This window comes from Pongo abelii, chromosome 13 (assembly GCF_028885655.2).
Source record: "Pongo abelii isolate AG06213 chromosome 13, NHGRI_mPonAbe1-v2.0_pri, whole genome shotgun sequence".
NCBI lineage: Eukaryota > Metazoa > Chordata > Mammalia > Primates > Hominidae > Pongo > Pongo abelii.
The window spans coordinates 84048424-84073509 of NC_071998.2; the positions used below are offsets into that span (position 1 = coordinate 84048424).

General features: G+C 50.6%; 1 long non-coding RNA gene across 1 annotated transcript; it reads left to right on the forward strand.

The window, feature by feature from the left end:
- Nucleotides 1-458: 458 nt before the first annotated feature.
- On the forward strand, nt 459-14090 carry LOC129047924 (uncharacterized). Its single transcript, XR_008509815.2, has 6 exons — nt 459-3435; nt 12040-12180; nt 12281-12314; nt 12436-12655; nt 12925-13021; nt 13457-14090. It is a non-coding gene; the product is annotated as an uncharacterized LOC129047924 (long non-coding RNA).
- The last annotated feature ends 10996 nt before the right edge of the window (nt 14091-25086 follow it).

Genomic DNA, 25086 nt, shown 5'->3' on the forward strand with positions numbered 1-25086 from the left:
GCCGTGCGGCAGCTCCTGCAGTGTGGTTCATCATTCCCATTTCCCATCCTTTTTTTTTTTTTTTTTTTTTTTTTTGAGACGGAGTCTTGCTCTGTCGCCCAGGCTAGAGTGCAGTGGTGTGATCTCAGCTCACTGCAAGCTCCACCTCCCGGGTTCACACCATTCTCCTGCCTCAGCCTCCTGAGTAACTGAGACTACAGGCACCCGCCACCACGCCCCGCTAATTTTTTGTATTTTTGGTAGAGACGGGGTTTCACCGTGTTAGCCAGGATGGTCTCGATCTCCTGACCTCGTGATCCACCCGCCTCAGCCTCCCAAAGTGCTGGGATTACAGGCATGAGCCACCGCGCCCAGTCTTATATATATATATATATATATATATATATATATATAGTCTTGCTCTGTCACCAGGCTAGAGTGCAGTGGTACAATGTCGGTTCACTGCAACGTCCACCTACCAGGTTCAAGCCATCCTCCTGCCTCAGCCTCCCGAGTAGCTGGGACTACAGGTGTGTGCCACCACGCCCGGCTAATTTTTGTATTTTTAGTAGAGACAGAATTTCACCATGTTGGCCAGATCACCTCCTGACCTCAGGTGATCTGCCCACCTCAGCCTCCTAAAGTGCTGGGATTACGGGCATGAGCCACCGTGCCTGGCCCCATTCCCACCTTCTAAGAGGAAGCCGGGAGGATCGCATCACCAGTGACAGTTGGGAAATCAGCCTCCGGGTTTGTAAACCTGCTCTGTGCTGGCCGTCTGAGACCCTCCCCCAGCCTCAGTTTCCTCAGCTCCTGGGGCTGCTGGGAGGACGTGTGAGTGTCAGGGCTCAGGCAGGCTGCAGCGCTGGAGTTCCCTCGTCTGCTCCGTCATCCTCATTTGAGTATGTAGTGTCTGTTTTCCCCACTGTGCTCAATGCTGTTTACCCAACTGTTCTCTGCTGGATCCAACCCAGGACAAGTCTTAAAGGCACAGTGTACCCCTGTGTCACCTCCATCTACCTTTTTTCTTTCTTTTCTTTGAGATGGAGTCTCATTCTATCTCTCAGGCTGGAGTGCAGTGGCGCGATCTTGGCTCACTGCAAGCTCCGCCTCCCAGGTTCAAGCGATTCTCCTGCCTCAGCCTCCCGAGTAGCTGGGACTACAGGTGCCCACCACCACGCCTGGCTAATTTTTTGTATTTTTAGTAGAGACGGAGTTTCACCATGTTAGCCAGGATGGTCTCAATCTCCTGACCTTGTGATCTGCCTGCCTCAGCCTCCCAAAGTGCTAGGATTACAGGCGTGAGCCACTGCACCGAGCCCAACCACCTACTTTCAAGTTCTCCTGGAGACCATGAGTGCATGAGCTGTCCAAGACCAGTTTCTAGAAGCTGACCCTGAGCTGAGGGACATGTCCCCAGGAGAGACACAGAGGAGGGTGTGGCTGGGAGGAACGGGATGGCAGGTGCCCCAGCAGAGCAGCCCTATGTGTGGGTGGGCGTGCACACACAAACACTGTATATGTATGAGGGCCCCAGGCCTCTGTGGAGGAGACCACAGGATGCCTCTCTGGTGCCCGGGGAGGCTTGGTGCATCCCTCTCCCCCATCAAAGACTCTAGTGGATTCTTCTGGGGCTGGCATTGTGTTGAGTTCAGATCTGCCCCTTCTGGCTTGGGATGCGCTTCCTCATATGTAAAGTGGGTATATGGCAAGATGGCATGTGAGGACCACGGAGGCGTCACCCCAGTCCGCTCCTCACAGTGCCACCTCAAGCAGGTGGCTCCATCCCGCTGACCAAGAATGAGACCCCAGTGGGGCAGAGAACAGGCACACCGGAGGCCTTGACCTCCCACTCACCCACTGTCCTAGGAGCTGGGACTAAGCACGGTCTAAGCGACCCCCACCGCGTACTATGGGGAGTACAGTTGTGTCTCTCAGACCTGGGGGAACATGCGGTGAAAGCACCAAGCTGTTGAAAGGTCCGTGGGTCAGATGGACCATGTTTTCACCCACAGAAAGCCTTCAGAAGCAGCCAGTCCCTGGCCTCCTCCACCTCGGAGAGGCTTGCAGGCAGGGATGCCATTTCTACATCACCAAGGGAGAAAGCAAGTTTGGCAAGGTGGCGCAGCATGTCTGAGGCGACCCAGCTCTGCATGCCCACCTGCCCGCCTGCACATGCTCTTGCTAACGTGAGCGGGAGGAGGACAGGGCTGGCAGTCGGCCCAGGGCAATGGCAACTCCCTGGAAGCCTGTGGTATTGCCAGCACCAGGCGTGGCCCATCCACTCCCCACCCACCTGAAGGAGCTGTTACCTGGCATCAGGGTGGGCCCAGGAGCCTGCATTTCTATCAGGCGGTCCCCAGGGACCACAGCTCCCACCGAGTCAGTGTACAGAGCAGGGAGGTAAGGGAGGCGGGTGTGTAGCGTGGCCACCCCATTTCCAAAAGGACAGAGGAAGGAAGCCCAGGCCTGTGAGGAGGTGCCACGCCATCATCCCCACACTAAAGATGGGATGGCAGAGGCTCAGAGAGCCGAGGGACTCGCCAAGGTCACCAGGCAGGGCTCAGTGGGAGGGGAGGCATAGCCAGGTCAAGGATGATAAGGGGCCAGGTGATGGGAGATGAGCACCATGGAGGTATGAGAGCCTCTCATGCTGTCCACCACAGAGGAGCAATGTGTCCAGGCTGCACAGCGAGGCACAGCTGGCCCTAGAAGGCCACAGAACAACAGAAACAGTGGATGTCCACCACAAGGGAGTGGCTAAGTGGATAATGGCCATCTGCATTTGGGAGTGGGATGCTATCGTCTACAGAGCAAGCAAAGCCAGGCCAGCAGATGTGGAGGGGTCCAGCCGCACTGTGGGCAGAGAACAGGCAGGAGCAGGAGGCTGGCCCTGCTTCCTCTGCTGCACCCTGACACACTGCTCTGTTCCTGCCTGTTTGTGCATCCGTCTCTCCCACTGGGGCTCCCAGGGGCCAGGCTGGGGCTAATGCCATTTTGCATTTATGGACATCTGTGCCCAGCAAAGCTCTTGTCCCCAGCTACCACAGCAAAGTGGCAGGGAGTGTAGTCATCCCCCACTATCTGTTCTCTTCTTCCCCCTCAGTCACAGGCTGCTGACTTTGAGCTGTACCAGTGGCTTCCCAGAATCAGAGCTGCATTTCTCTCTCCCCTGCAGCTACAGGTACCCTTATGGCAACATTCTGGCAATGAAAGTGTTGTGTGCAACATCAGGGAAGGAACCCTAAACAGAAAGCGTGTGCCATTCTTTATTACTTCCTCTAGCCTGCTGGCTGGAAAGTGGATGTAATGGCTGGAGCTCCAACAGCCATGTTGGACCGTGAGGAGACCTTGGCCATGGGAGCCTCAAATAGTGGAGCTGAAGACAGAAGCAACCTGCATCCACAATGCTTGCAGTACAGGCCTCCCTGGGCTGCCCACTTCCAGACTTCTTAGGTGTGAGTAAGGAAAAACAAACAAACAACTATCCTGTTCAGAGGCTGCTATAATTTAGTTTTCTACTTTTTTTTTTTTTTTTTTGAGACAGAGTCTTACTCTGTCGCCCAGGCTGGAGTGCAGTGGCGTGATCTCGGCTCACTGCAAGCTCCGCCTCCCGGGGTCAAGCCATTCTCCTGCCTCAGCCTCCCGAGTAGCTGGGACTACAGGCACCCACCACCTCGCCCAGCTAATTTTTTGTATTTTTAGTAGAGACAGGGTTTCACCGTGTTAGCCAGGATGGTCTCGGTCTCCTGACCTCGTGATCTGCCCGCCTCGGCCTCCCAAAGTGTTAGGATTACAGGCGTGAGCCACCACGCCCGGCCAATTTAGTTTTTTTCTAATAGAGCTGATGTCAATTCTACTTTGGAAAAGTGAGTTAGATTATGTCAATGAAGAGCTTAAATCTCCCTGAAGGCTCCCCGTGACCATCCTCACTCCTGGCCCCTGCATACCTGAGCCCCCACGTCGCCCCACTCCTTGCCCTCCCCTCACCCACTTCATGCTGTCCATTCCCTTCTTTTGTTCTGTCGACTTTTCTCTACCTCAGGGTCTTTGTCCTCCCCATTTCCTCCACCTGAATATCCTGCGCCAGATAGCCACATGACTGGCTCCTTCCCATCGTCACCTGAGTGCAGACCACGTGTCGGCATCTGGGTCAGTGCCAGTGTTTGTGTGAGTGTTGTCTGCCCTTCTCCCCAAAAGGCCAGCATCTCAGTGGCAGTGGACCCAGAGGGAGGGAAATCTACTTCAAAGCCCTCAGGCGCTGCCGACTGTCTGCCCACCACCCAGATGGTTGCCCGGGGCATGGCCTGGCCACGTTCTCTTTGCCAGCCTCCAGACGCAGTTCCCAGGCGTCCCTCTGTCCAGCCTGCTCGGCCCAGCCCATGCCCAGCAAACCACTAATGACAGGGGCCGCCCGGGCTTCTTATTCTTGGTCCTGACATCAACCACTGACTCAGGCCACAAAGCCACGGGGCCAGAGAGGGTGGGAGCAACGATGGGCCTCTGGCGGGGCAGGTGGTCTGTGGTTTGGCGAACAGACATCCACCTGCGAGTCAGATTCAGCCTGGGTACCTCCCCCTTCCTCTCCCAAGAGCCCAGGCTGAGCTCCGAGCGCAGCCTCATCTGCTGGCCTTCGCCCGTCCAGGGAGCCAGCTGGGCTGAAGGCCCAACCCTGGGGCTACAATTAGGTAACATCTCCTTAGTCAACTGGGTCTCAAAGCTCAGTACCTGGCCCAGGGCTCAGTGCACAGCCATTAACGGGCCAGTGTGAGCTCGCATCAGATGGTGGTGGGGCTTGTGCACCCAGCCAGCAGGCCCCATCTCTCCTGCCTCCTCTGCCCAGGACCAAAGTCCTCCTTCTCCAAGTCTGGGGCACCTCCTCCAAGAAACCCCCAGATGCCCCTGAAGGCATCCTCTCTGCACACACATGCCTCCTCTCTAGGTCCTCTGGGGCCCACAGGTTTCCCTTCCCACCCTCAGCCCCCTCGACGGAACCCAGGAGGTTCAGAGGGCTGAATGGGAGCTGCTTCCCTCTGTTAGCACCTGACAGCCTCCAAGACATTTTCCCACCCGTCTCAGGCTGTTGGGCTGTCCAGAGCTATGAGTTATGGCTGTTTTCCTAAAAAATTTGAGGGCCGGGCACGGTGGCTCATGCCTGTAATCCCAGCACTTTGGGAGGCCGAGGTAGGCGAATCACTTGATGTCAGGAGTTGGAGACCAGCCTGGCCAACATGGCGAAACCCTGTCTCTACTAAAAATACAAAAACTAGCTAGGTATAGTGGCTGGTGCCTGTAATTCCAGCTACTTGGAGGCTGAGGCAGGATAATCGCCTGAACCCGGAAGACAAAGGTTGCAGTGAGGCAAGATCGCACCACTACACGCTAGCCTGGGCAACACAGTGAGACTCCATCTCAAAAAAAAAAAAAAAGTTTTGAAAAAGTGGTGACACCACCACCACTGAGAGGCTGAGTATGGAAGTGTTACCAAAACACCAGGGTTCTGTCTAGGTCCTGCTTCTCACCGCACACAAAGCTAGTCACTGAGACAAGCATTGCCAAGGAAGAAGTTTTAATCAGGTGCTGCAGCTGAGGAGACAGGAGCTCAGTCTCAAGTCCATCTCCCTGACTGACTAGAACTAGGGGTTTATAAAGCAGGGAAAAAAAAAGTAACAATGTGTAAGAAAACAGGAACTAGAGAGGGGCAAGAAAGGGTCATGGTGAATCAGGGGTCAGCCATCTCATTGTCTGGGTGCGGTGATTTATTCAAAAAAATAAAAAGAAGGTGGGGGCAGTGGCTCACACCTGTAATCCCAGCACTTTGGGAGGCCGAGGCAGGTGGATCACTTGAGGTCAGGAGTTCGAGACCAGCCTGGAGAACATGGTGAAACCCCGTCTCTACTAAAAAAATTAAAATAGGTCCGGGCGTGGTGGCTCATGCCTGTAATCTCAGCACTTTAGGAGGCCGAGGCGGGCGGATTACCTGAGGTCAGGAATTTGAGACCAGCCTGACCAACATGGAGAAACCGGTTTCTACTAAAAATACAAAATTAGCCGGGCGTGTTGGTGCATGCCTGTAATCCCAGCTACTCAGGAGGCTGAGGTAGGAGAATCGCTTGAATCTGGAGGTTGAGGATGCAGTGAGCTGAGATTGTGCCATTGCACTCCAGCCTGGGCAGCAAGAGTAAAACTCCATCTCAAAAAAAAAAAAAAAAAAAAATTAGCTGGGTGTGGTGGCGGGCGCCTGTAGTCCCAGCTACTTGGGAGGTTGAGGCAGTAAAATTGTTTGAACCTGGGAGGCAGAGGTTGCAGTGGGCCAAGAACTCACCATTGCACTCCAGCCTGGACGACAGAGGGAGACTCCATCTCAAGAAAAAAAATATATATGTATAGAAAAGAAAAGAAAGCCTGTCTATGGGACTATTGGTTGGGTTTCAACAGCAGTCACTGCTGAGCACACTGTAGCCCAGGTGTGGTGTGCATGATCTCATTATGGTGTTGTTATGTCCTTTCTACAGACGGGGAAACTGGGGCTCTGAGAGCTGAGATTCAAACGCAGATTGCCTGAGTCCACACTGCACCTTCTGCCTACTGTGGCTGGGTGCCAGGAACTACCTCGCAGCCAAGGCAAAGCCCTTTCCTGTCCTGCCTAGGGAATCTCAGCCCACCTCAGGCCCAAGGCTACCCCTAGCTTCCTTGGGGGAGACCTCTGTGAATGTCACAAGAGCCCACGGTGGGGCGGGGGCTTCAGGCTCAGGCTGTGGAAGCCTCCTGTCCCCACCCCCTCCCTGTGCTGTGGCAGGGAGGGGACAGGGGTCAGCCTGAGACTTCTGATCACAGGCTCACACCAGTAGAACACCATCACTCCCGGCCTAGAGGGAGTTGTCTGGTCCTGTTTCTGGTTGGGCCTGTGGTTTTCAAACTTGGACATTCATCAGAACCCTGTGAGAGCACAGCTCACTGGGACCAGTCCAGAGGGACTGATGCTGCTGGCCCAGGAACCCTACTCCAAGCCACTGGGCACAGCTGTCCCTGAAAGTCCTGAGGCGGGGATGTGGGCCAAGCTGAGGATTGACGCAGGGGCACAGGTAGGGGAGGGCCTGCTTCTGAGCAGCTGCCCCCTGTAAGTCCGGGGCCCAGTGCCTCCCACAAACCCTCCCACTGTCCCTCAGCATGAGGCAGGTGTCCCTCCACTATGGAAAAGTCAGGAGTCACCAGTGTGGCATGTTGGAAACAAACATACTGTAAACACACCCTTTTTAGTTATTTTCCTTGCATAAATCCGTGAAGGGACGAGGCCTAAAGAGGACTCTGTTCCAAGCCCGAGAGAGTCAGCCCACATATTTTCATGCTGGTTGGGATCATTGTGTTCAGGCTGGGGATGTCCTCACTGGGTCAAGTAGAGGGTTGGTGAGCACATTCAGGCCAGCAGGTAAGCGAGTGTCGCCTTCATTTTGTCATCAGGGGCCAGTCGTGGTGGCTCACACCTGTAATCCCAGCACTTTGGGAGGCCAAGGCAGGCGGATCACCTGAGGTCAGGAGTTCGAGACCAGCCTGGCCAACATGACAACACCCCATCTCTACTGAAAATACAAAAATTAGCTGGCGTGGTGGTGCATGCCTGTAATCCCAGCTACTCGGGAGGCTGAGGCACGAGAATTGCCTAAACCAGGGGTCGGAGGTTGCAGTGGGTGGAAATTTCGCCACTGCACTCCAGCCTGGGTGACAGAGTGAGACCCTGTCTCAAAGAAAAAAAAAAAAAGATACATCATCTGGGACAATAACCTTGAAAAGCAGGGGTCCCAGAAGACCTTATTTGCAGAGAATGCGACTGCAGACGGCAAGCAATGGGGCATGCCCTTCGCTCTTTGTCCTCTGCCCTCTGCCCCGGCCACTGTTGGCCTCATCTGAAGGCCATCTGTGCCTCACGGTTTGAAAACGCTGGTTTCCACAGCTGCTTCTCCTTCCAAATTTCCCTGGAATCTTGCTTTGGCGGCAAATCTCTGGTTCCATTCCTTCCTTTTAACCGAAGCCTATAGGAAAAATTTGGAAGTTGACATATGCTAGTCCAAGGAAGGTGGACATGGAGTTCTGGGGGTGGGGGTGCTGCCAGGGAAGTGGCACTGTGCAGGGGACGGCCCCTGGGACCCCCTGGTTCCTGTCAAGAGCAGGTAGGGGCCGGGCGCGGTGGCTCACGCCTATAATCCCAGCACTTTGGGAGGTCAAGGAGGGTGGATCACCTAAGGTCAGGAGTTCAAGACCAGCTGGCCAACATGGTGAAACCCCATCTCTACTAAAAATACAAAAATTAGCTGGGCATGGTGGCAGGCGCCTATAATCCCAGGTATTCGGGAGACTGAGGCAGGAGAACAGCTTGAACCCAGGAGGCAGAGGTTGCAGTGAGCTGAGATCGCACCACTGCACTCCAGCCTGGGCAACAGAGCGAGACTCTGTCTACACACACACACACACACACACACAGACACACACATACATACACACACAGAGATCAGGTAGGATGTGAGGTGTGTCCTCATGGCCAGACACGGGGTGGGTGGGGCCAAACGACCGCAGGGACTCGTCCTGTGGCCACTGCTGCTCAGGAAGTGGATCCCAAGGAGCAGAGTCGCCAGACCCCTCAGTTCCCAGCTCCACATTTAAGGCAGGTCTGGCCATGAGCCAGGCCTCTGCATGTGACCTGGGGCCTCACTGTGGCATGGCTACCTGTCCCACCTGTAGATGTTGCCTGTGCTGTGTAGAAGCCACACAGCCTCCGGGGCGGCTCCCCAGAATGCCACATTTCCTGTCTCTGGCTCTGATGGCGTCTAGGCTGGCAGGGGTTCAGGCCCCAGCAGTCCTGTTGCCGGGCAGAGCTCAGGGCCACGTGCAGTTGGGTCTGGCTGAGAGCATCTCATGGGTTGATGAGAACCCTTCCAGCACAAAGGGGCATTTATCAGGCAGGGATGGCATGTCTTGGTCTGAACACAGGAAACACAGAAATAGCCTTTCACAGAGAGCCAGCAGGGCTGGGCTCGCCTGCTGTGGAGGGTGTCGGCTTTCTAACTCCTTCTCCAAGCTGTGCGACCCGTCCATGTTCCCCAGTGAGTTGTTCTGTCCCGGACAGGGCATTCCCTGAGAACGCTCCTGCTGCAGCTGGAGGGAGAGAGGCAGGGAGGGGAAAGGGGAAGACTTGGGGGGAGAAGGAAGAAGGGAGACAGATGGAGACAGACAGAGGGAGGGATGGAAGAAACGAGAGAGAGAGGGAGGGAGATGGAAACTTAGATTGTCTCCACTGCGACATCCTGCCTCCATGGTTCTCCATGATGAGAATGGAATTCATGTCTCACCTGGCAGCAAGGGTCTCCACAATATGACTTCCCCTTCTTTCTCTTAGTAAGGCGAGAGCAGACAGGCAGACACTCCAGGAAGTAACTGATGTTTCCCTGAAAATGCCTGTCTTTCCAAGCTTGTACAACTTTGCCTGTGTTATTTCTTCTGCCTATAATGACTCTCAGAATATCCAGATTGCAAAAGAATTAAGCCCCTTTTGACACCTATAAATAATTTCTATCATTGTAATATGCTAAAAAACCAATGACAGTAAGGTTTCGGAGAGGTAAAAAGCAGTCCCATTGCCAGTACAGAGATTGAAGATTCAAAGGCTTCAGTAATTAGGTTGTGTTTTTGTCTCACATGAAAAAAGCCTGGAGATAGGCAATCTAAGGCCAGCATGGTAGCCCCGTAATTTTTTTTTTTTTTTGGAGATGGAGTTTCACTCAGGCTGGAGTGCAATGGCGCAATCTCGGCTCACTGCAACCTCTGCCCCCCGGGTTCAAGTGATTCTCCTTTCTCAGCCTCCCAGGTAGTTGGGATTACAGGTGCCTGCTGCCCCACCCAACTATTTTTTTTTTTTTTTTTTTGTATTTTTAGTAGAGACAGGTTCTCATCATGTTGGCCAGGGTGGTCTCGACCTCCTGACCTCAGGTGATCCAGCCACCTTGGCCTCCCATAGTGTTGGGATTACAGGCCTGAGCCACCGTGCCTGGCCTGTTTCTTTTTTTTTTTTTTTTTTTGAGATGGAGTCTCGCTCTGTCGCCCAGTCTGGAGTGCAGTGGTGCGATCTTGGCTCACTGTAAGCTCCACCTCCCAGGTTCATGTCATTCTCCTGCCTCAGCCTCCTGAGTAGCTGGGACTACAGGCGCCCACCACCATGCCCAGCTAATTTTTTGTATTTTTTAGTAGAGAACAGGGTTTCACCGTATTAGCCAGGATGGTCTCGATCTCCTGACCTCATGATCCACCCGCCTTGACCTCTCAAAGTGCTGGGATTACAGGCGTGAGCCACCTCGCCCAGCCATGTGGCCTGTTTCTTTTCTTTCTGTTTTTGTTTTTTGAGACAGAGTCTCGCTCTGTCTCCCAGGCTGGAGTGCAGTGGGGCAATCTTGGCTCACTGCAACCTCTGCCTCCTGGGTTCAAGCAATTCTCTTGCTTCAGCCTCCTGAGTAGCTGGGATTACAGGTGCCCACTACCATGCCTGGCTAATTTTTGTCTTTTTAGTAGACAGGGGGTTTCACCCTGTGGGTGAGGCTGGTCTCGAACTCCTGACCTGAAGTGATTTGCCCTCCTTGGCTACCCAAAGTGCTGGGATTACAGGCATGAGCCACCATGCTCGGCCCCCATAGTATTACTGGGGATCTTTCTTTTCTGCTTTGCAAAGTGTATAACTTCCATCCTCAAAGTAGCCTCATGGTCCATGAGGGCTGCTGGACAGCCAACCATCACAGCAGGAAGCAGATGTTGGGAGCACAGCGGGGCTCATTTCCAGTTGTCTGTCCCCTCTTATGGAGCTTTCCAGATGACCCACTCAATTAATTCTTCTTACATTTCACTGCTACCACTATTTACAAGGAAGGTAGGCTAGGTACGGTGTCCCTCAGAATAAAATCAGAGCTCATTTCCTGTCGAACACAGATGGGTTATCTGCATTGTCTGCCTCAGGCCGGCACCTGTAAATACAGCCGGTGGAGAGGGGCAGCGGCTGATTCTTCTGGATAGCAAATTTTAAAATATATGCCGAGAGTGATTCAAATATTCATTTCCTCTCATGTAGTCTCAAGTGTGTGACTTATGTTTGGGAAACCCAAAGAAAGGTGGAGAAGCACATGCTTGAAGATATCCATTGCCCCCTGATTGTTAAGCATGACAAATCAGAAACAACTGAAATTTCCAACAGTGGGAAAAACACAAGCATGCTATGTTCTGAAATTCACTTGGTGGAATGTTCTGTCAGTCACTGTGATATGGTTTGGCTGTGCCCCCACCCAAATCTCATCTTGAATTGTAGCTCCCATAATTCCCTTGTGTTGTGGGAGGGACCCAGTGGGAGATAACTGAAACATGGGGGCGGTTTCCCCAATACTGTTCTCGTGGTAGTGAATAAAGATCATGAGATCTGATGGTTTAATAAGTGAAAACCCCTTTCTCTTGGCTGTCATTCTTCTCATGTCTGCCGCCATGTGAGACGTGCTTTTCACCTTCCATCATGATTGTGAGGCCTCCCCAGCCACATGGAACTGTGAGTCAGTTAAATCTCTTTCTTTTGTAAATTGCCCAGTCTCCAGTATGTCTTTATAGCAGCATGAAAACTGACTAATACACACTACACACTGTAAATGTTAGTCATGGAGGATGTGTACCAACATAGAAGAGTGTTTACAATGTATCTTTAGAGAAAAGGTAGACTATCCAAGTATGCATACTGGGATTATCACTAGATTACCACACATCTGGGTGAGGAGCAGAACAGAGACATAGGGTGAGTTTGTGGGCAAGGTTCTTTTTAAACTTCCCAAAAGTTTGCTTTACATACATGTAGGCTTAAATAATTTTTTTTTGAGAGTTAGTTTCACTCTTGTTGCCCAGGCTGGAGTGCAGTGGCACAATCTCAGCTCAATGCAACCTCTGCCTCCCGGGTTCAAGTAATTCTCCCGCCTCAGCCTCCTGAATAGCTGAGATTACAGGCACCCGCCACCAAGCCCAGCTAACTTTTTGTATTTTTAATAGAGATGGGGTTTCATCATGTTCGCCAGGCTGGTCTTGAACATCTGACCTCAAGTGATCCACCTGCCTCGGTCTCCCAAAGTGCTGGGATTACAGACATGAGCCACCGTGCCCAGCCAAATAATATTTTTCTTATTTTAAAAAGTAAGTTCATTGTAAAAAGTTTAGAAAACAAAGGTAAGAAAAAAAATAATTCTATTGCCCAGAAATAAAAACTGTCCATGTTTTGATATTGTATCATCAGTAACAGCAACCGTGAACCTCAGAGGCAGCCAAGGGTGAGTATTTATGTCTTGCTCTTGCACCTGTGGGTTGGTTGGCATTTGGCTGATCTTGGTGGACTTGGTCCCAAGCTGTGGCCTTGCTCTGTGTGTCTCTCATTCTCCTGGGCCCACCTAGTTCTCAGGAAATGTTCCTCACATATGGAAAGTCAGAAGCTGCCAGAGAGGCAAGCGGAGTGTGCAAGTCAACTGATGGCATAGTCTCAGAACTGACCATGGATACTGCTCTCCACTTTCCATTGACTAAAGCAAGTCCCATGTTGTAGGAAAGGGTCCCTCACCCACAGTGGGATGTAAGGGGTGTGGACACTTGCTGATTGATGACCAAAATATCCCAGGTATGTACCCTTTCACACTTTTCCTATGCTTTTTTAAATAAAGACACTCTTTACCAATCAGAATCACTCTACATATTGTTTTGCCACTCAGTTATATGTATGACTACATCTTTTTATGTCATAAAAATTCTTCTGCAACATGTGACTGCTTGCAGTTCTATTTTGTGGTCATATCATGATTTATTCAACCTGATGGACATTTACCTTTTCCTTTATTTATTTATTTATTTATTTATTTACTAAGATGGATTTTCCCTCTTGTCACCCAGGTCGGAGTGCAATGGCATGATCGCGGCTCACTGCAGCCTCTACCTCCTGGATTCAAGCGATTCTCCTGCCTCAGCCTCCGAGTAGCTGGGATTACAGGTGCCCACCACCACGCCCAGCTAATTTGTGTATTTTTAGTAGAGATAGGTTTCACCATGCTGGCCTTGAACTGCTGACTTCAGGTGATCCACCTGCCTCGGCCTCCCAAAGTGCCGGGATTACAGGTGTGAGCCACTGTGCCTGGCATCCTTCTTTTTTTCTTCTGAAAACAACACTATAATGGCCATCCTCTCCTGGTATATAAATCTCTGCACACATACTTGAGTGATTTAAGAATTAATTGCCAGCCTCAAGATGGCCCCCAATGATCCTTGCTTCCGTATTCATAACCAGTGTAGTCTCCCTTCCCAGTAAATCAGGGAGACTGCATGTAGCCAATAAATTCCAGCAGAGGTAGATGGTGTGTGACGTCTAAGGCTGGGTCATAAAGCACATTGTGGCTTCAGACTTTCCCTTCTGGACTGCTCATTTTAGGGGAAGCCAGCCGCCATGTCATAAGGACAAAGCAGCCCTGAGGAGAAACAATCCCTTGGGGAGGAACTCGGCCCCCAGTCAGCAGCCGATACCAACTTGCCATGTGTGAGTTAGTCACCTTGAAAGTGGATCTGCTGTCCCAGCCAAGCCTTCAGATGAGACCACGGCTCTGGCCAACACCTGACTGCAGCCTCATGAGAGACCCAGAGAACCATCCTGTTGAGTCTCTCTTGAATTCTTGGCCCATAGAAATTGCTAGTGATAGTAAATTATTCTTGTTTTTTAAACCACTAAGTTTTAGGTTAATTTATTACACAGCAGGAATGATAACTTAAATGGTGACTATTTTGGTCAAAAGAAGCCAGGCTCTGCTACAGTATCAAATAAACCACATCTTGATAGCTAATACAATAAGGTTTATTTCTTACTCACTTACACCTGATATGGGTAGGAGGGCTCTCCTGCTTGGCACTCAAGTCCCAGGGATGCAGAGTATTTTCACCTAGAAGCAGGTCACTTCTTCTCACATTCAGGAGGTGAGAAAGCCATGTTATCACACCCAGGAGCATGGGGCCAAGAAACATAGTTTAGTTGTATGCCCCAGAATATAACTAAATAAACTTTTAGTATTGCCTCTGCCACAGTGAATCAAGAGAAATGAAAGTGACTATTATGTATTTGAAAAGTAAAAATTCCCAGAAGTACAGAAATGCATATTGAAACTGATTCATGATTTTTCACTTCCTATGGAATAAACAAAACTCCCTTTTTGAAATCTGAGAATATCCAAACTTCCACAATTGCTACAGGATAAACACTTCCATACACAGCTGGTAGGAATAATAGGCTTGACTTTTCCAGATAATAAAGTTGCAAGATTTATCAACAGCCTTTAAAATATTTATATTCCTTGACCCAAATAATTTTGCTTCTGAGAATCTATCATAGGGATATATATATATATATATATATATATATATTTTTTTTTTTTTTTTTTTTTTTTTTTTTTTTGAGACGGAGTCTTGCACGTCACCCAGGCTGGAGTGCAGTGGCGCAATCTCGGCTCACTGCAAGCTCCACCTCCCAGGTTCACACCATTCTCCTGCCTCAGCCTCCCGAGTAGCTGGGACTACAGGCGCCCGCCACCACGTCTGGCTAATTTTTTGTATTTTTAGTAGAGATGGGGTTTCACTGTGTTAGCCAGGATGGTCTCTATCTCCTGACCTCGTGATCCTCCTGCCTCGGCCTCCCAAAGTGTTGGGATTACAGGTGTGAGCCACTGCGCCCAGCCAGGGAGATATTTTTTAATAAGATAAAAGCTTTATGCATAATTCACCATGGCATTATATGAAATAAGGAAAAGTTGTAGGCAACTTAGATGTATGCCAGAGAAAAGATAAATTATGGTACCTCCATATGATAGAATATGTGCAAGCATTACAGGAAGTACAGTGGAGCCCGTCAAAGCTGACACTACAGCCTTTCTTGGAAAAGACTGCAGAGTTGAATAATCAGCAATGACGTAAATGCAGATACATAGGAAATAAACATTGAAATGTTACCAGTGGTGTCCTCTGGGTGATGGGATGAGGTTTGCTTCCTCTGTGCCCTTGCTGTCCTTTCCCAGTTGCCCCCAGGGGGCGCATGGCACATTTGTAGCCCTGCTGGTCTTTCCCTGTCCATCTGTTTATTTGTTAGATAACAAAAATGCCCTTCTTCAGAGGACTTGCCTCTGGTGCAGTGCCGTGTGTACTTCCTACATTATTATCATTATTATTATTTTGAGATGGAGTCTGACTCTGTCGCCCAGGCTGGAGTGCAGTGGTGCGATCTCGGGTCACTGCAACCTCCACCTCCTGGGCTCAAGTGAGTCTCCTGCCTCAGCCACCCAAGTAGCTGGGACTACAGGCACCCGCCACCACGCCCGGCTGATTTTGTAGAGACGGGGTTTCATCATGCTGGCGAGGCTGGTCTTGAACTCCTGACCCAGGTGATCCACCTGCCTCAGCCTCCCAAAGTGCTGGGATTACAGGCATTAGCCACCGCGCCCAGCATAGAGGTTCCTTTTGACTCAGTGTCCTGGATCGCAAATGCAGGCAGGTGAGGCAGTAATAGTGGGGCCTCACAGTTGTGCCATGATGGGTCAGGACCGTGGGGTCTGAGTACGGAAAAGATTGAAGAGCATAGAGTTCTTGGAAAGCTTCACAGAGGAGGACAAAAACAAGAGAGAGTGTGGAAAGAGAGAAAGAAGGGAGTAGGGAAAGAGAGGGAGGAAAAGAGGTGATGGGGGCCGAGCCTCTCCCATTGCTCCCCGACCCCAGCACACCTGCATGGTCTGGTTGTCCCCTGAGGCCGCTGCCCACCTTCTTGCTGACTTTGCTAGGGCTACAGTGACCATGAGCTCCCTCTAGCAAGTAGAGCTGTCCACGACCAGTGCACCCCCATCTGCAGTGATTGGCTTGGGCCCTTGTGACATAAGGGCTTGCTTCCGGCAGCCTTGCAACAGGTATCCTTGGCCAGGATTGGCTCCTTTCCTCTCTCCCAGTGGCCGTTGGACATGAGTGTCCAGCTCCCCAACTAGGGTGGCAGCTCTGGCTTTGGTACAGGACACATCATCACCAAAGGCCAGTAACCACAACCATCACCCATCCCTGCACTCAGAGTTTGAGGTGGGGGCCACCCCTGGGGTGAGGCACCAGTTCGCAGAGGCCTTGGGGTCAGGTGGCAATGCTTGCTCCAGCGGGTTCTAACAGCTGCCCTCACTCCCTGGGACTCACTGCTGTCCTTGGGGTGTGGTGAAAGACAGGGAGCAATTACTGTCACCAGGACCTGCCTACAGTGTCTGCCCTTAACCCTGGTGTCCACAAGACTGTAGGACAGAGGAGTCAGAAGCTCTTTTCTCTGTTAAAAATTCTAACCATATTAGAAAATAGCAGCATTTATTTCCCTCCTTTTTCCCCTCCTTGTTTCTGTGAATTTGCTTTAAACATAAGTGTCAATTAAAGTGGACTCCGATTATCATTTTTCTTCCTTCTCTCCATACTGGGCTCATGTGCTGGCCCACTTGGGAATGAGGGAGGCACCCATTCTTCCCAAGATGGGTTCCAGAAGCAACATGAGGCCTCTGGTCGTGGAGATACGGAGGTAGGTGAGATGCTTGTTCTTCACCTCCAGGTCAGGTGAGAGTGAATGTTTTAAAGGCAGCATCACAACTTATCACCAAATATGTGTCCTCCCCTCTGGTGTCCAGCCTGACCTTGGGAGATGGTGGCCAGAGAATTCATCCTTGGGCACGCTGCCAGAGTTGGGCCTCATCTCTGGGATGCTGTTGGCCTTCTCCTCAGGGTTGCTGCCTCCTGGTCACAATAGGGCTGCTTGAGGTCCAGACAGCATGTCTGTGTGCAGTCTAGGGAGAAACAGGGAGGAGATCACAAGCCACATGGGCCCCCTTTTCTTTTAAAAGCAAAAGCCCTAAATTTCCGCAGTAGACTGCACCTTAGGTTTCAGGGCCACCCTTATCTTCAAGGAAGGCTGGGAAATGTGGAACTGAATTGGCCAAGTCTTGACCAGTCACCTGGACTGAATATGCTGTCCCCTGGGGCAGAGAATGGATATATCCAGTATCCATTCTTTCATTCATTTTTTTTTTTTTTTTTGAGATGGAGTTTTGCTCTTGTTGCCCAGGCTGGAGTGCAATAGCACGATCTCAGCTCACCGCAACCTCTGTATCCCAGGTTCAAGCGATTCTCCTGCCTCAGCCTCCTGAGTAGCTGGGATTACAGGTGCCCACCACCACGCCTAGCTAATTTCTGTATTTTTAGTAGAGACTGGGTTTCACCATGTTGGACAGGCTGGTCTCGAACCCCTGACTGCAGGTAGGAGTGCTACCTGCAGTCCTACCCAGAGTGCTGGGATTACAGGCATGAGCCACCTTGCCCCGCCACAAAATGTTTCTGAGGCTCATCCATATTGCTACCTGGATCAGCGGTTCTGAAGTCCTTCTCCCTGTTAACCAACACGCCACTGTTGGGATGCACCCCAGTGTGTTTATCCATGTACCTGGGGAATAGACGTTTGGGTTGTTCAGCTTTAGTTGCTACAAATAAATCTATTCCTTAAGACACTGGTGTGTAAGTACTTGTTTGAGTAAACAAGTACTTCTCCTGAGTAAACAGAATTAAATTTCCGGATTATATAGTAAATGTATGTTTAGTTTTATAAGAAACTGACAGACCATTTTCCAAAGTGATTGTGTGTTCCATTTGCTCCGTGTCCTAACAGTTGATATTTTCCGGGTTTTGAGATTTTAGCCATTATAATGTGTTTGAAGTAGTAACTCACTGAGGTTTTAGTTATCTGTTCCCTGGTGACTAATGGTATTGCACACAAATTCATGTTCATTAGCTCTTCATATATTTTCTTTTCTTTTTTTTTTTTGAGATGGAGTCTTGCTCTGTCGCCCAGGCTGGAGTGCAGTGTCGCAATCTCAGCTCACTGCAACCTCCGCCTCCCAGGTTCAAGCGATTCTCCCGCCTCAGCCTCCTGAGTAGCTGGACTACAGGCGCCTGCCACCACGCCCGGCTAACTTTTTGTATTTTTAGTAGAGACGCAGTTTCACTGTGTTAGCCAGGATGGTCTCGATCTCCTGACCTCATGATCCGCCTGCCTCGGCCTCCCAAAGTGCTGGGATTACAGGCGTGAGCCACTGCGCCCAGCCAGCTCTTCATATATTTTCTTTTGTGAAGGGTCTGTTCAGGTCTTTGGCTCATTTTAAAATTCAGGTCCATCTAAAAAATTTTTTGTTTTAATTAGCTGGGCATGGTGATGCATTTCTGTAGTCCCAGGTACTCAGGAGGCTGAGATGGGAGGATTCCTTGAGCCCAGGAGGTCAAGGCTGCATGCAGTGAGCTGTGATCGTACCTCTGCACTCTAGCCTGGGCAACAGAGAAAGACTGCATCTCTAAAAAATGATAATGAAATTCAAGTTATTCATTTTTTTAGCATTGACTTTTAAAAGGAGTTCTTTATATATTATGGATACCTGTTTTTTTGTTTTTGTTTTTGTTTTTGTTTTTTTTGAGATGGAGTCTCACTCTGTCACCCAGGCTGGAGTGCGGTGATCCGATCTCGGCTCACTGTAACCTCTGTCTCCCGGGTTCAAGCAATTCTCCTGCTTCAGCCTCCTGAGTAGCTGGGACTACAGATGTGCACCACCATGCCCAGCTAATTTTTGTATTTTTAGTAGAGATGGGTTTCACCATGTTGGCCAGGCTGGTCTTGAACTCCTGACTTCAGGTGATCCACCCACCTCAGCCTCCCAAAGTGCTGGGATTACAGGCATGAGCCACTGCACTGGGCATGGATACATGTTCTTTTTCAGATATAGTTGTAAATATTTTTTCCAGTTCTATGTCTTGTCTATTATTTTCTTAATAGTGTCTTTTGATAAGCAGAAGGTTTAAATGTTTGAAGTCCAACTCACCAAATTTTACGGTTATTTCTTTTGGCATCCTGTCCAAGAGGTCTCTTTTTTCTCCTAGGGTCACTGCATCAGTTCACTACCTCTGAGCTCCAAGTCACCCTTCAGTTCCTGCTCTGGGATAACATTTCTCCCTCCCAGTGAGTGCAGTGCCAGCCTTTTGGCAATAGAGGGCGCTGGGGGCACTGTAGGAGGAGGAAGGGGCTCTTCTGCGGACTCCCACAGCTGCAGGGCGGGTCCATGGTGTGGGGTGCTGGCCATGTACTCCAAATGCGCGTCCCCTTTCGACCCTGGCTAGTGACTACCTTTCCATCCCCTCTTGATCTGGAATTCCACATGCTCCAGGCCTGCCTGCACCCAGACTCGCTGCATACCTGGCCGGTGGGGCCCCAGTTCCACAGTGCCTGCACCCCACCAGCAGCGGCTGCAGACTAGCCCGGGCCAGGCAAACCCGCGAACTTAGCAGCAGAAAAAAGCACATCTAGTGGGCCTCAAATACACCTTCTCTGTGGAGGCCTCACTCCTTCCACATGGGCTTTCCTGGTGCCTCCCTCAGCCCTCGAGCACCTGAGTTTTCTTACATCTTCTCAGTGTGTTTCCTGTCCCTGATGACGCAGCCACAGAGATACTCCTCTATGTCTTCCTCTGGAAGCTTTAGGTCTGTGATCAATGTGACATGATTTTTCTTTTGCCATGTTAACTATGTTTTTTTTTTTTTTTGAGACAGAGTCTTGCTCTGTCGCCCAGGCTGGAGTGCAATGACGTGATCTTGGCTCACTGCCACCTCTGCCTCCCGGGTTAAAGTGATTCTCCTGCCTGAGTAGCTACTCCTCCTGAGTAGCTGGGTCTACAGGCACGTGCCACCACGCCGAGATAATTTTTGTATTTTTAGTAGAGATGGGGTTTTGCCGTGTTGGCCAGGCTGGCCTTGAACTCCTGACCTCAGGTGATCCACCTGCCTTGGCCTCCCAAAGTGCTGGGATTACAGGCATGAGCCACCGCGCCTGGCCTTAACCATGTTAAGTGTATAGTTCAGTAGTGTAAATATATCCAGATTTATGAAACAAACCTCTAGAGCTTTTTCATTATCCCAAATTGAAACTCTGTCCCCATTCAACACTGACTCCCCATTCCCCCCTCCCCCAGGCCCTAGCAGCCGCCATCCGATTTTCTGTTTCCATTAATGCAACTCCTCTGGGTATCACATATACTTGGAGTCATGCATTATGTGTCCTTTCGTGATCAAGTTATTTCATTTAGCATAGTGGCCTCAAGGTTCATCTGTGTGTAGCATGTGCCAGAATGTCCTTCTTGTTGAGACTGAATAACATTCCATCATATGGAGACACCACATTTTGTTTATCTGCTCATCTGTTGCTGGACACATGTGTTGCTTCCGTATCCTGGCTCTGTGGATAATGCTGCTGTGAACCTGGATGTGCAGATGAAGAAAATGTGTCAGTGAATGCGGCAGGTAGCAATAAGGAGATGACTTCCCAGTGCCTGCTCAGTGCTAACACGGGGCAGTGAGGCTCTGGGAGGTGATGGGGAAAGGGTGTCAGTGGAGCCGTCCAAAGCCCGCACATGGTGTTTAGGATTTAGAAGACAAGCAAACAAGCGCAGCGTGGCCTGAGGCTGTGCTTTTTCTGCGCTGGTCATGCTGGGACCCAAGAGGCATTAGTACTGTGCTATCTGCCTCCCTGCCTCCCCTCCACACTTTCTCTCACACGCCCCTCCCCTCTTAGTTGACTATAAACCTATTTTCACAAGTGTTCAGTGTGAGAAGGGCTGTTGACTAAGTTAAGGCTCAGGCAATGGGCTCGGAAGCGGCTGAGCGCCCAACCCCGTGTGTGGGACCGCCGCCTGTGCAGAGGGGGCAGCCCAGTGTGGGGCCTCCACAGAACGTCACTTCAGCCTCTTTGTTCACTGGCATCTGTGGAGCCTTTTCCATTCTGGGCTGCCATCCCTTTGGCACCCAGAGGGCTTTCCTGCCACCCAAACAGCAGATGGTCAGGAAATGAAGACTCACACTAACATCAACCAGAGGAAAATCTAATTCAATTGGCAGAATCTGCAGTCAGGGAAGCATGTGGCTGGACACATGTCATCTTCTTAGGGCAATGCCCTCTGCCAGTGGGACAGTTAGTGCTAGAAACCGTGGGTGGTGTGGCCTTCGAAGGCCAATGACCCACAACCAACAGCTGGGCAGGCTGGGGCTGGTGGGAGTTTACGTCCTCCTCTGGGTCAGCTTCTCTCCTAGGCTCACGGGAGTCCCTAGGCTTCAGGCCTGGGTTCCCTTCTCCCTGCTGCAGGTATGGGGTTACTGGGGGATGCTCAGCTGGAGCACCTGCCATGAGCCAGGCCCTGCTCCAGGGGCTCTATATGCTTTGTCACTCAGGGCTAAGTGTCGCTATGAGTGACACAAACCGCAAAGTACCAGTTGCTTAAACAAGACAGACATTTCTTTACTACACAAATGATGTCTGGAGGCATGCTATACACAGCTGTGGTGGCAGCTCCACATTCTCAGGCACCCGTTTCCTCCCAGCTTCCTGCCCTGGCTTTCTCCACGTGTAGCCTCCACCTCATGACCTAAGATAGCTGCCTGAGTTCCAGTCATCAAGCTTGCATCCTAGCCAGCAGGAAGGAGGAAGGGAGGAAGAAAGGTGCGCTCTGACCCTCCAAGACACTTCTCAGAGCTTTCTGGACACTTTCACTCATGTGTCGTGGCCAGAACTTCACCACGTGGCCATACCTAGCTACAAGGGAAGCTGGGAGATGTAGTTTCTACTCCAGGCAACCATGTTCTCAACTAAAGTTCGGGTTTCTATGCCTAAGGAAGAAAAAGTGAATGAATAGTGGAGGACACTTAGCCATCTCAGCTACACACACCTAATTTCTATAAGTTCTAGTAATATTTAAAAGTTTAAACCTTATTTATATATTTTTGTTATAGACTAATCACACAGTATGAAATTCAAAATGGTGAATTGTTAACCTTTCCTTCCCTCTCCTATCCCCAAGGTGCCCAGTGCTACCAAAGGCCATTGAGGCCAGCAGCCCTCAAAGAGGATCCCAGGACCACAGTGCCAGCATCCTTGGAAATGTGTTGGAAACGCAGATTCTCAGGCCCTGGCCTCCTCCACCCCACTGATTTAGAAGGTCTGAGGGTGAGGCCAGGAGTCTGTATTTTAGCAAGCCTGCTGGGGGCTCTGATGCCTGCTGAAGTCTGAGCGCCCCCGGGTTGTGCGAAATCAGGCTGATACATCTATCTGTAGGTCTCCCTGGCCCCCATCTGCACCACTCTCACATTTCAGTGAACAACTTTCAGCACTGTTAGTTTTCCCCTTTCTATTTGTTTATTTATTTATTTTTATTTTATTTTATTTTTTGAGATGGAGTTTCACTTTGCTGCCCAGGCCGTAGTGCAGTGGCAGGATCTCAGCTCACTGCAATCTCCACCTCCTGGGTTCAAGGGATTCTTGTGCCTCAGCCTCCTGAGTAGCTGGGACTACAGGTGCCCGCCACCACGCCTGGCTAATTTTGTATTTTTAATACAGACTGGGTTTCACCATGTTGGTCAGGCTGGCCTCGAACTCCTGACCTCAGGTGATCCGCCCCCTCTTGCCTCCCAAAGTGCTGGGATCACAGGTGTGAGCTACCACGCCCGGCCTTCCCCTTCCTATTTATTTATTTATTTATATTTTTTGAGACAGGGTCTCACTTTTTTCACCCAGGCTGGAGTGCAGTGGTGTGATCATGGCTTACTGCAGCCTCAACCTCCTGGGCTCAAGGGATCCTCCTACCTCAGCCTCCCAAGTAGCTGGTACTATAGGCACACATCACCATGCCTGGCTAATTTTTGTATGTTTAGTAGATACGGGGTTTCCCCATGTTAGCCAGGCTGGCCTCAAACTCCTGGCTCAAGTGATCCACCTGCCTCAGCCTCCCAAAGTGCTGGGATTACAAGCGTGAGCCACTGCAGCTGGCCCCCACTTCCTTTTTAAACAACTTTAGTAAGATATAATTCACATACCATAAAATGCACCCGTTTAAAGTGTATGATTCAGTGCTTTCTAGTATATTCACAGAGTGGTACATCTATCACCACAATTTTAGAACATTTTCATCATTCCTATTTATTTATTTATTTTGAGACAGAGTTTTGCTCTTTCACCCAGGCTGGAGTGCAGTGGTGTGATCTTGGCTCACGGCAGCCTCTGCCTCCTGGGTTCAAGCAATTCTTCTGCCTTAGCCTCCCAAGTAGCTGGGACTACAGGTGTGCGCCACCATGCCTGGCTAATTTTTGTATTTGTAGTAGAGAGGGGGTTTCACCATGTTGGCCAGGCTGGTCTCGAACTGCTGACCTCAGGTGATCTGCCCTCCTCGGCCTCCCAAAGTGCTGGGATTACAGGTGTGCGCCACCGCGCCTGGCAGCTTTCTATTTTTAAATTTTGAATACTGATGGTTAACTGTTTACATTTTCAAAAGGCCTCCCAGCCATGCCTGTCCCTACCACCCCACCCAGGTAGCCATGGTTATTTATATATTTAGGTCTTCTGTTTCCTTCCAGAATGTCTTTTTGTAGATGTGTGAAGCAAATACAAACATAGGCTATCTATCCACACAGATGGACAAGGATAGGGGCCTTCTCTCAGTCCCGCACTTTGCTTCTGTCTGTGACTCTTCTGTTTGGTAACAGAACCACTAGGCAGGCCCCTGGAGGGTCGGGGGGCACCTTGGGCAATAGGTTCTGCTTGCAGCAGGAGCAGGACCACGAAGCTTCCAGTCCGTACAGTCAGACGTCAGCACGGGGCTGTGGGCTCTAGGAGAGTGACATCCCTTCTCCCATACTCCCCCCACAGACCCCCGACTCTAAACTCCAGAACCTGGCTCCTGGCTCCTGGGGGTCCTGGCTGGACTTCCCTATGGCTGTTTTATTTTATTTTATTTGAGATAGGGTCTCACTGTGTGACCCAGGCTGGAGTACAGTGGCGCCATCTCGGCTCACTGCAACCTCTACCTCCCGGGTTCAAGCGATTCTCCTGCTTCAGCCTCCCAAGCAGCTGGGATTACAGGTGTGCACCACTACACCTGGCTAATTTTTGTATTTTTAGTAGAGATGGGGTTTCACCCTGTTGCCCAGGCTGGTCTCAAACTCCTGACCTCAAGTGATCCACCCGTCTCAGCCTCCCAAAGTGCTGGGATTACAGGCGTGAGCCACCGCGCCGAACTTCCCCTATGGCTCTTATTTGCTGTCTGTCTCCCAAGACTGTGAGCTCACCAGGACATGATCTCTGTTTCTCTTTATTGCCACGTGCCTGGGCTCAGCAGGGGGTCTGTATGAGGTACATCCTCACAAATGTTTGTTGAATGAATGAATGAATGAATGAGTGAGTGAGTCAGTCAGTCCCTGTTCTAGAGTTTAGTAACCCTAGAACTTTGAGCACTCACTTCATTTCCCTGAGCCTTGGTTTTTTCTGTTGAATGGGGATGAGAATCCTGACCACACAGGGTGGAGGTAGCATGAAATGAGGAATGGCTGTGGTCTAGTGCTGGACCTGGACCTGGGAAGGGAAATGTTTTCCTTTCCTTCCCTTCCTGGGAAAATGACAGTAGCCTTGAGCACAGATGCTGGTCTGTCAAGTTTATCATTTCTAACTCCCATGTTCTCAGAGCCCCTCATTAAGCCAGTCAGCCTTGATAACCAGCCTGCGTGGACAGGGAGGGAGGGCAGCAGGCACGTCCCAGGACTGGGATGACAGGGTTGGAGATGCCTACAGCCGCCAGCAGGGGCCGCAGTGCACCTGGGCTCTGAGAGCAGGCCTGGTGTGGGAGGGGAAAAGAGGTGACCAGGGGCCCAGAGGGGAGGGGCAGGGACTCGGCCAGAGTTTGGCGGATCTAGCCAAATGATTGATGGCACAAGCAGCCTAAGAAAAAAACATAGATCAACTGGATTTGATCAAAATTAAAAACTTTTGAAAAGACAACCCACAGAATGGGAAAAAATATTTGCAAGGATCTTATATCTGATAGGTGACCAGTATCCAGAACATAAAGAACTCTTTTTTTTTTTTTTTGAGACAGAGTTTCGCTCCTGTTGCCCAGGCTGGAGTGCAGTGGTTCGATCTCGGCTCACTGCAACTTCCGT